The sequence below is a fragment of the Tupaia chinensis genome, unplaced genomic scaffold (assembly GCF_000334495.1).
Source record: "Tupaia chinensis unplaced genomic scaffold, TupChi_1.0 Scaffold000320_2, whole genome shotgun sequence".
Lineage (NCBI taxonomy): Eukaryota > Metazoa > Chordata > Mammalia > Scandentia > Tupaiidae > Tupaia > Tupaia belangeri.
The window spans coordinates 2176851-2188289 of NW_006159814.1; positions in this window are offsets into that span (position 1 = coordinate 2176851).

Consider the following 11439-nt stretch of genomic DNA (forward strand, 5'->3'; position numbering starts at 1 on the left):
GCTAGCATCATATGAGTATTTTGTGTACATTTTAGTATTTTACAAATGTTTAATGTACATGCTATTCAGCATAAGTGAAAAGAAAGTTTTCAATAATTTTTATTTCTTATTTTTTTGAGAGGTTTTTGCTATAGGGTGCGTGCACTCACCAGAGAGACAGAGAGACAGAAAGCAAGAAATCATCCCCTGGGTGGATGACCACACCACAATCCCTTCTCCTCCATTCTCCTCTCGGGATCTTGGGCACGCACGCACACACACCCAGCGTGAGTTTAAGCCACCGGGTCTGGGACTCAAACCGTGGTCAACTATATGAGAGTCCAGCCACATAGCCATTACGCCATCTGTTAGTCCCTATTATTATTATTATTATTATTATTATTATTAATATGAAAGAAAGGGAAAGTGGGAAAGGAAGCCTCCAGGTTCAGGACCTGAACTGCAATTGGCCATGTGAGAGTCTAGTGCCTCAATCACCATGCCACCTGCTGGCCCTGAAAATAAAGTTTTTTTAAAAAATTGAACATGCATTGTAGGGGGTGGCGCTAGCTGGTGGCGTGGTGGTTAAGGGCATTGGACTCCGACATGGCCAACCAGGTTTGAGTCCTAGACCTAGTGGTGGCTCGATTTCTCACTTTCGCTGTCTCTCTCATTCTGTTCCTCTCTGGTCAAATTAAGATATAAGTAAAGAAATAAATAAAGTTAAATAATTTTTTTAGGAGAAAAAAATGAACGTGCATGGGCCAGTGGTAGTGTGATGATTGGGGCACTAGACATCCCCATGGCCAACTGTGATTTGGGTCTCAAACTTTGTAGTTTGCTTCCTCACTTTTTCTCTTTCTTTCTTGTGAGCACACATGTCCTACAGCAAATTAACAAATAATAATAAATAATTTTTTAAAGAGAGATTTTTGCTACAGGGTTTGTGTGCTCGCTGGGAACTCACTGGAGACAGAGAGAGAGAGAGAAAGTGAGAAATCACCTCCTGGGGGTTGGTCATGCCACAATTCCTTCTCCTCTCAGGACCTTGAGCACACATGCACACAAGCACGGCTTGAGTTTTAAGCTGCCAGGTGCAGGACTCGAACCATGGTCAATTACATGGGAGTCCAGCGACATAACCATCAGGTTGTCCGCTGGTCACAATAAATGAAATTTTTTAAAAATGGAAGTGCAGAGGGAACCAGCAGTTAGCGTAATGGCTATGTCGCTGGACTCTCACGTAGTCGACTGCAGTTCGCATCCCGGACCTGGTGGCTTAAAACTCACACCGGGCGCATGTGCGTGTGTGCCCAAGATCCCGAGAGGAGAATGGAGAAAGGATTGCAGCATGACCATCCCCCCTGGGGGGTGATTTCTCGCTTTCTGTCTCTATGTCTCTCTCTGTCTGTCTGGCGAACGCACGCCCCTATAGTGAAAATCTCTCCAAAAAAAAAAAAAAAAGGAAGTGCAGAGTAAATTGTACTTTACACTGCTATAGTAAAATTAGCAGAAAACTTGAGAGAGAAGGGGAATCCATGAATAGAGATGGGCAAGTCAGACAGAGAACTGACCCTATGACTGCCTCCTTGCTTTGATAAATATCATCTGCGGTACCTATAGCACTACCACCTCCCTTTCACTAAAGTCCTCTGCTATTAAAATGTGCTTGTTTTCATTTTTTTCCTCGATGATCAAAGAGGCTATTTCTAGTGGAACTCTTTACATCCCTCCAGGTCCTGTTGCTTAGAGCTGACCCATATCCATGGAGCCCTTGATAGTAACCACCCACTATTACCCACTTTCTGTGTTAGTGCAGGCCTCCCGGTCATGTGGAGTTGGTGGTTTCATAAATATATCTTAAGGGTTTTTTTTTTTTTTGTATATTCCTGGAATTCTGGCTTCCTACTGTTAAAATAAATAAATTCTCTTACACCGGCATGCCAGATTGGAGTTGGGCTTTGGAGCTAAGGTCAAGGGTAGGGTGAACCAGCAGGGGTGTTACAAAACCCCACAGGCTGACATTTCAATGGAGTATGTTTTTTATAATGTAAAAGTGAATGTTTGCAAATTCTTGAAAGAAACAAATGTGACTTGGTATCTTTTGGAGGAGGAAGAAGGGTTGGGGGTCTTTTTATTTTCAGACCTTATCTAGTAAAAAGGTAATTTCTCTCAGACTTATACTGTTTTAGTAAGGTAGTATTTCACTGCCTATTAAACAGAGCCCATTTAATGGACAAATTTAAGCACAAAAAGTTGTGTCTAGGGAAGAATCTTTGGAGAAAACATTAGAGACTCAAGAGACTTTTTTTTTTTTTTTTTTTTTTTTTTTTTTTTTTTTTTGTAATTTGGCAGAAAGCCATTCACTCACTGGAGAAAGACAGAGAGATAGGGAAGGTGAGCAAATACGTCCCCATGTAGGGTGATCATACTACAATCCATTCTCCTCCATTTCTCCCTCCTTTCAGGATTTTGGCCACAGACACACATGTGCTTAGTGTGCTTTTAAGCCACCAGGTCTGGGACAGAAGTCTAACTGTGCAGTTGACCATATGAGATCCAGCCACCTTAACCACTATGCCATTGGCTATCCTTGAGACTATAAATTAATACAAAAAGGAAAATCTTTAATTAAGAACTTGGCACCATTTCAGTGTTTTAGTGTAATACAGACTTATCTGTAAGTGCACTTGTTTGGGTTACTTGAAGGAAACAATGAGCATGTTCTCTACTTTTGGAATGCAAAACAAAATCATATGGTTTTTATATATTCTAAGTGAAACTAGCATTAGTAAATAATTAGGTTTTATATAGATCTACAACTATGCATTTATTTGTACAAATGCAGAATCATAGCATTTTTCAAGTCAGAAAAGTCATTCTTATTGCCCAAACTGTCTTCAAAACTTAGTCCTACATAATATTTTGTTCTTATTGCCCAAACTGTCTTCAAAACATAGTCCTACATAATATTTTATGAAAAAGTTGGGACCAGCAGTTGGTGTAATGACTATGTTGCTGGACTTCCATGTAGTCAACCTCGGTTCGAGTCCCGGACCCTGTGGCTTAAACTCATGCCAGATGCGTGTGTGTGCATGCCCAAGATCGTGAGAGGAGAATGGAGAAGGGATTGCGGCGTGGCCATCCCCCTGAGGGGATGATTTCTCACTTTCTGTCTCTCTGTCTCTCTCTGTCTTTCTGGTGAGCACATGTACCCTATAGCGAAAACCTCTCCAAAAAAAAAAAAAAAAAGAAAAAGAAAAAGTTACTCTATAGTTAAGTAATTTTTGAAAATTATACATGCTTTCCTTTAAGTGGAAAACTCACAATTCAAAAAATTATATTAAAGGCTGCAAGAATTTATCCGATAAGAACCAAGACAATTTTAACCAAAATGTGCATAACCATGAAGCACCCAACCCCCATTTTTGCTATAGGATATGTGTATGTGCTTGCCAGAAAAAGAGAGAGAAGGAAAGTAAGTAATCACCCTCCAAGGAGGAATTGCTGTGCCACAATCCCTTCTCCAGTCTCCTCTCAGGATTTTGGGCACCCTCGCAGTGTGTTGTTCAAGCTAGCAGGTTTGGGACTCCAATCACGCAGCGGGTCGAGTGGGATCCAGTACCTTAACTACCATGCCACTGGCTGGCCCATGGAGCCCCCTCCTTACATAATATCTATTAACATTTTGTGTTTTTTGGGGAACACTACTCTAAACAAATACCCTCACTTTTATAGAAAGAGAGGACACAGGAATAAACTAATTTGCTTAAGGAAACAGTCCTTTATTTACTTAGAGGAGCTTATAGATAAGTAAACTATATAGTAATTTTATTTCAAAATCAATTTTTGCAACTTTGCTTTGAATTATCAGTGATCATGGACAAAAACAATTTCAGTTTGCCTTGGTTTCTGCAGCTAGAATTTTGGTGTATATGCAGTCCAATCTTCTCTATTAAATAATCCAGCATCCAAATTAAATTATTGGATCCCTAATCATAAGGGAAATGCAGATCAAAACAATAATGAGATACCACCTAACCCCAGTCAAAATGTCTAAGATGAAAAAAAAAAAACAAAAAATAATAAGTGTTGGTGGGGGTGTGGTGAAAGGGGAACTCTCTTACACTGCTGGTGGGAATGTAAATTAGTCCGGCCACTGTGGAAAACAATTTGGAGATTCCTCAAAAATCCACAAATAGAACTACCATATGATCTAGCAATCCCATTCCTTGGTATCTACCCAAAGGACAGAAGAATTCTTCATCAGAAAAGTGCTTCCACATAGATGTTTATTGCGGCACTATTCACAATTGCTAAGACATGGAACCAACTCAAATGCCCACCAACAGATGAATGGATAGAAATACTGTGGCACATATACTCTGTGGAATACTATTCAGGCATAAAAAACAACAAAACCCTGGCTTTTGACAGAAAGTGGAATAATATGGAAGATTTACTGCTGAGTGAAGCAAGCCAGGCTATGAAGGAAAGACATTGTATGTCCCCACTCTATGACTGAAACTGATTGACTAAAGGATATACACAAACACAGTAAATGGGTGTAAATACCAGATTGTGTGTAAGAGTAGGGCCTGATGAAAGACATTTAGAAGAAAAATATGGAGGCAAAGCATTAATGAGACAAAGAAATGTGGTATTATCTGTTGAAGATATTTTATAGTTTAATCAACTGGACTAGGGAAAATGTTCACACATTGAAATATTCACTTTGTAAGCTAAATAATGTGATTGAATGTATAAAAGAAAATTAAATAAAAATAAAGAAAAAAATTAAATTATTGGGAGGGAGGATGGATAAATTACCTATTAATGATATAGCTATTTTTAATTTTATTTAACTTTATTTATTCATTTATTTATTTCAATTTGACCAGAGAGAGACAGAGATAGAGAAAGAGAAAATGAGAAAGCAAGTCACCAGGTCCAGGACTTGAACCACAGTTGGCCATGTGAGAGTCCAGCATCCTTAACCACCACACCATCTGCTAGTCCCAATGATATAGCTATTAAAGTACCACCATAGGTAGCTTTTTCAGTGTTTGGTAGCTTCTACTACCTCACAAAGTCTTTCCTGACTATTTCCATTCACAGTGATTTGGCCCTTCTCTGATCAATATGCAATAAAATCTTGTCTTTTGTTGTTGAATGTACAGTTCCTAAGCAGATTTGTAAGCTCCTAGAAAGCTAGAACTAATTCTTTCTTTTTTTTCTTTGGGTCATCTTAGACATATACTTGATTCTTAAGAAATACTTTTGAGGGGACCAGTAGGTGGCATGGTGATTAAGGTGCTGGACACTCCCACATGGCCAGCTGCGGTTTGAATACCGAACCTGGTGGCTTGCTTTCTCACTTTCCCTCTCTTTCTCTCTGTGTATCTCTCTGGTCAAATTAAAATAAATTAATGACTAAATAAATAATTATTAAAAAAAAGAAAAAAGGAAAAAAATACTTTTGAGGGGCCAGCAGGTGCCACTGAGAACTCCCACATCTCTGACCACAGTTTGAGTCCCAGACCTGGTGGCTTACTTTCTCACTGTCCCTCTCTCTCTCTCTCTCTTCAAGTCTCTCTCTAGAAAAATTAAATAATAATAATAATAAAAAAATTTAATAAATATGTCATTAAAGAAAAGAAACCCTTTTAAAAAAAAGAAATACTTTTGACTGACTTACAAATGACTAGCTGAATAGAATAGGGGAAAATAATCAGCATGAAGGATTAGGAGAGGAGGCCATTTAATGGACAAATTTAAGTACAAAAAGTTGTCTCTAAGGCAGGATCTTTGGAGAAAACACTAGAGAATCAAGAGACTTAAATTTATTTCCCACTTTCTTTTTTCCTTCAGTGTAGAGCTTTTTTTTCTCTCTCAGCTTTATGGCTTGCAATACACTCTTGGCAGTCTTGTAGGTAGCCACAGAAAGCTAGGGACAAATTCCTTGATCCTGCCAACATCTAGTGCATCAGTGAGAAGCTCATCAAACCACAGGACTAGTACATGTCATACCCAAAACCTGTTTGGAGATCAAATGATCTTTTCTCAGTAATAAACTGGTGTACTAGTTTTATTTCTACATGTTTGACACCTGATTAATTCATTCCCCAAAAGTACTAAACAGCTCCTTTTCGACACTCAGTTAAATTGTCTTCCTTAAAGAGAGGCTCATCCCAGAGTACAGATAGTTTTAACTGTTATTTTACCTTTTTTAGTTTTAGTTTTAGTTTTTCATTTCTTTCTGCCATGAGTGAGAAAGACAGAGAAAGTGAAAAGAGAGACACCCCTCCAAATATCTTCATACCACAATCCCCTCCCAGTTTTAGCCAGCTCAGGATCATGGGCCCGATCTGTTCAAGAAAATGTCTAGATGTGACCCTGGAGCCTTCTCATGTGGGTCTACCTCAAAGATCATTGCATTACTGCTGGGCCACCATTCAGCACATTGGTATAGCCTGTTTTGTGGCAAAACTCTAGAGAAGCTGAAGAGAAAGAAAGGAAAGTCCCTATCCCCCTTTGTTGCTGATGTTCCAGGATGACTTTAGTTAGACAACAAGTTTTGTACCTAGAAAGTTTAAACAAACTCAAAGCCTACAAAGTGGGTGTCAGGGATTACAACTTTTGTTACATATAAATCTTCAATAGACATGGACCAGTACTGTCAGAGTAACTAACTGTTGTCACCTATACACAAGTCAGTGAGTGTCACTTGTGCAAGTACTGTTTTAGGCATGGTAAGTTTATATTGTAGAAGATGTATAATGGGGTAGTTTCTTCCCTTATGAGATTTGCAATCTAATAAGGTAAGACTCCTATTGGAAACACTGTGAATAATATAATGTGATATATACGATTCAGCATTGACTTGGGGGTCTTGGACTTTAACTGAAACAGAAATTCAGTGAACAGGGAATATCAATTGGAGTTTCAGTCATAAAAGAAGACTTCATGAAGAAACTGTGAAGAGTTGAGCATCGAAGGAGCAACAGGATTTGAGGCAAAGAAAGTAGGGTGCCAGTTTTAGGCAACACCATTTTGTTGTTATTTTGAAATTCCCTGATACTTGATTGCTGCAGGCAGAAGGTCTATAAATAAACACTTTTGGAGGAGGGGCAAGATGGCGGACTAGGGAAATTCATCCTGGTCTTCTATCCCACAAGAACAGCCAAAAAAGTTAGACAAATGTTTGCACTTGGAGCAGAAGAGTGAAGTGAGACCAACAGAACACAAGAGCAGTATTGTGGGGAACTTTGAAGGCACTGAATCTCAAGTGGAAGATGGAAAAAAGAGGTCAATTGTCAAAACTCAGAAAGGAACCAGCAATGACTGAAGCCTCTCACAACAGAAAACAGGTGAGCAGGATTCTTCCCTATAGCTTTCAGATCCCAGCTTCAGCTTTGAACCCTGGCACTTTCCAACTGCAGGAGAGCACCAAAAGGAACACAGACTGCTGGGTTATCTTGGAAAGCTGCAAGGTTCTGCTGCCCCAGAGTGAACATGAAACTCTCCTCCCCACAAAACCTGGACACACAGCACTATTTGGAAGCTGAATCAGAGCATCTTCTCACACTGACTAGTAGGACTATATGCTAACTACCCCTCCCCACTTCCTCAAGAAACCAAAACAGCTTCCTGACACCTTTCTTGCCCTCCATATGGCAGGTTCTCTGGACTTCCCAGAATAGTGCGTGACTGACAATGAGGAGGGTGCCAAGGATCTCCCTTGTGGAAGGGATAACAGACTCAGCATCACTCTGGCCCATTTTCCAGCCCCAGGTGCCAGGGTGGTGCACACAACTCCCACCGGGTCACAGCCAGTTGCAGCTCCAGCTCTATCTCCATCTGTGCAGAAGTGTACAGGCAAGTATAACCAGCCTAATATCAGACAAAGAGATAAAAGATAAAATATGTAAAAGGAGACCTATTAAATGGATCATCTCACCAAAAGATCTAACAATTTTAAATATTTACACTCCCAACTTAGAACACTTAAATACATAAAATAAGGACTATTAGGCCTTAAGGGAGACATACACTCATACAAATTTATTGTGGGTGGTTTCAACATCCCACTCTCACCATTGGGTAGATCATCTAAACAAAAAATAAAGAGATACTGGAATTAAGTGATGTCATGAATCAAATGGACCTCACAGACATTTACATAGCATTTCACCCATCAAAGTAGATTATACATTTTTTTTCCAGTGGCCCATGGAACATTTTCTTTTTAAAATTTTTTTATTTATACTTAACCACTGTACATTTTTACAGTGTGCAATATGTTTTTTTTTTCAGTAAGAATATGGTGCATATTAGTCAAGTCAAGGAAATTATCATATGTGTTATCATCAACAGATAACTTTTAATTTTTGTTCCTATCAAATTTTTTTTTCCCAGTCCCCTCCCTCCAACCCTCTATACCCAACTCTAATTATCCACCCCCTTCTATATTGTCTCTAGTACCTACAGTCGGCCTCCCTGCTATTATACCTTCCAATCTTTTGGTTTCTGCTGTAGAGTATAGACATTTGGTTTATATTAAGTGGGAACATACAATGCCTGTCTTTCATAGTCCAGCTTACATCACTTAGCATTACATTTTCTATAATCATCCACTTTATTCCACATATCAGGGTCTCACTATTTTTTAATGGCTGAGTAGTATTCCATAAAGTACATGTGCCACATTTTTTTAACCTGCTTGTCTGTTCTTGGACATGTGGGTTGATTCATGTCCTAGCAATTGTGAATAATGCTGCAATAAACATTAATATCAAGTGCTTTTCCAACCAAGTGTTTTCTGATTCTTTGGGTAGATACCTAAGAGTGGAATTACTGTATCATATGGTAGTTCTATTTGTAAGGTTCTGAGGAAACTCCATATTGTTCTCCACTCTGGTTGTACTAATTTGTATTCCCACTGAGAGTATAGGAGGGTAACTTTTCACCACAGCCTCACCAGAACTTACCATTCTTTATTTTTCTAATCTTAGCCATTCTGAATGGAGTTAAGTGATATCTCATTGTGGTTTTGATTTGTATTTCTCATACAACATTTTCTAAAATTGATCACATAAGATACAAACATAACATTATGGACGCAAAACAAACTTCAACAAATTTAAAAGAATAGAAATAATATCTGGCATCTTCTCTGACCATAGTAGAATTAAATTTGAAATCAACAATAAAAAGAATTCTCAAAAATACTCAAATATTAAAAAAACAAAATGGCAGAGGGGAGCAGATGGCATAGTGGTTACATCGCTGGACTCCCATATAATTCAAGTCCCAAACCCAGTGGCTTGAGAATCACACTAGGCACATGTGTATGTGTGCCCAAGATACCAGGAGGAGAATGGAGAAGAAGGGATTGTGGCATGGCCATCCTCACTAGGGGGTGATTTCTCACTTTCTCTCTCACAGTCTCTATCTTTCTGTCAAGCACATGTGTCCTATGGCAAAAACTTCTTAAAATTGCTGAATTATATTAAATCTACTGAAGAAGTTAAGAATGAAATATAAGCCTCTCTGGGCTTGGACCTAGTTGGCAGCAATATGGCTAAACACACCAAGAAGGTTGGCATCGTCAGTAAATACAGGACCCACTATGGTGCCTCTTTGCAGAAAATGGTGAAGAAAATTGAAATCAACCAGCACGCCAAATACACTTGCTCTTTCTGTGGCAAAACTAAGATGAAGAGACGAGCTGTGAGGATCTGGCACTGGGGTTCCTGCATGAAAATGGTAACGGGTGGTGCCTGGACCTACACCACCACTTTGGCTGTCACAGTGAAGTCTTCCATCAGAAGACTGAAGGAATTGAAAGACTAGTAGGTGCTCCCTAGACATTTGGAATATCACTAGCCTACAATAAATGGGTTAATATGTGTTAAAAAAAAGAAAGAAAGAAAAGAATGACATGTAAGCATTTCTTGAAACAAGTAATAACAAAATACTGTATCCTAGAACCTCCCCAATACAGCAATGGCAGTACCTAGAGTAAATTCATAGCAATTAGTGCTCATAAAAAAGAAAAAGAAAGAATGTAAATAAGCAACCTATGAACAAGCTAAATACAAAGATAATAGAAGAAATAAATAATAAAGATCAGAAGATTAGAGCAAAAATAAATGAAATGGAGAATAAAAGAGTACTACCCCCCCCCAAAAAAAATCAATGAAATGAAATTAGCTATTCAATAGAATAACAAAGTTGACAAACCATTAGCTATGCTAACTAAGAAAAACAGGGAGAGGGGCTGGCAGGTGGCATGGTGGTTAAGGCGGCTGGACTCCCATGTGGCTGGCTACGGTTCAAGTCTCGGATCTGGTGACTTGCTTTCTCACTTTCCTTCTCTCTCTGTCTCTCTCTGGTCAACTTCAAAAAAATCAAATAAAACAATGACAATGAATAAAATTGAACAAAATACTTTAAAAAAAAAAAAGAAAAAGAAAAACAGAGAAAATCTGGGTAAATAAAAACAGAAAGAATAAAAGAGGACCTTACAATGAATATCACAGTAATAAGAAAAATCATTAGGGAGTAGTACCTTGAGCAACTATATGCTAATAAGTTGGGAAAACCTAGAAAAAAATGGACAAATTTGTGGGCACATATAGCATACCTAGGTTGAATCAGAAAGTTACAGAAAGTCAGGATGGCCTGTAGGCTGGTGGCTAAGGGAGCTGAATCCTACATGTTCAATCACGCCATTTAGAACCCAGACCTGCTAGCTTGAGAAATATACCAAGTGCATGTGCATGCGTGCCCCAAATCCCAATGGGATAGAGAAATGGATGAGAAGGGATTGTGGCATGACCATGCCCAGGGTTAGGGGTCGAGGTGCTTTCTCTCTCTCCCTCTCTCTCTGTCTCTCTAATGGACACACATATCGTATAGAATTTTTTTTTAAATAGAAAGTTTGAATAGACCAATAACAAGTAGTGAGATGTAATTAGTAATAATCTCTTGACAAAGAACAGCCCATGTTCAGATGGCTTTACTGCTGAATTCTATAAATCCTTTTTTAAAAAGATTTAGCACCAACTCCCCTCAAACTATTCTAAAAATATTCAAATGGAGCGAATCATCCTAAACTCATTCTATGATGCCACCATCATCTTCATAGCAAAAGTAGACAAAGCCGCGTGTACACACACACACACACACACACACAAAGACTAATGTGAAAGTACACTAGTGAGTATTTGGTAAATTCCAGTAGGCTTTTACCACTAGCATAATTTTGTGTTGTACAGTTAAGTTACAATTACATCTCTAATTTTGGGTAACACTCATTGGTTAACAATAAAGTAACAAAAGCTAAAAAAAAATAAAGAAAGAAATGAAAACTGCAGATCAATATCTGTGATAAATACACATGCAAAAATCCTCCAAAATATACTAACAAACCTAATCCAATAACACATTAAAAAG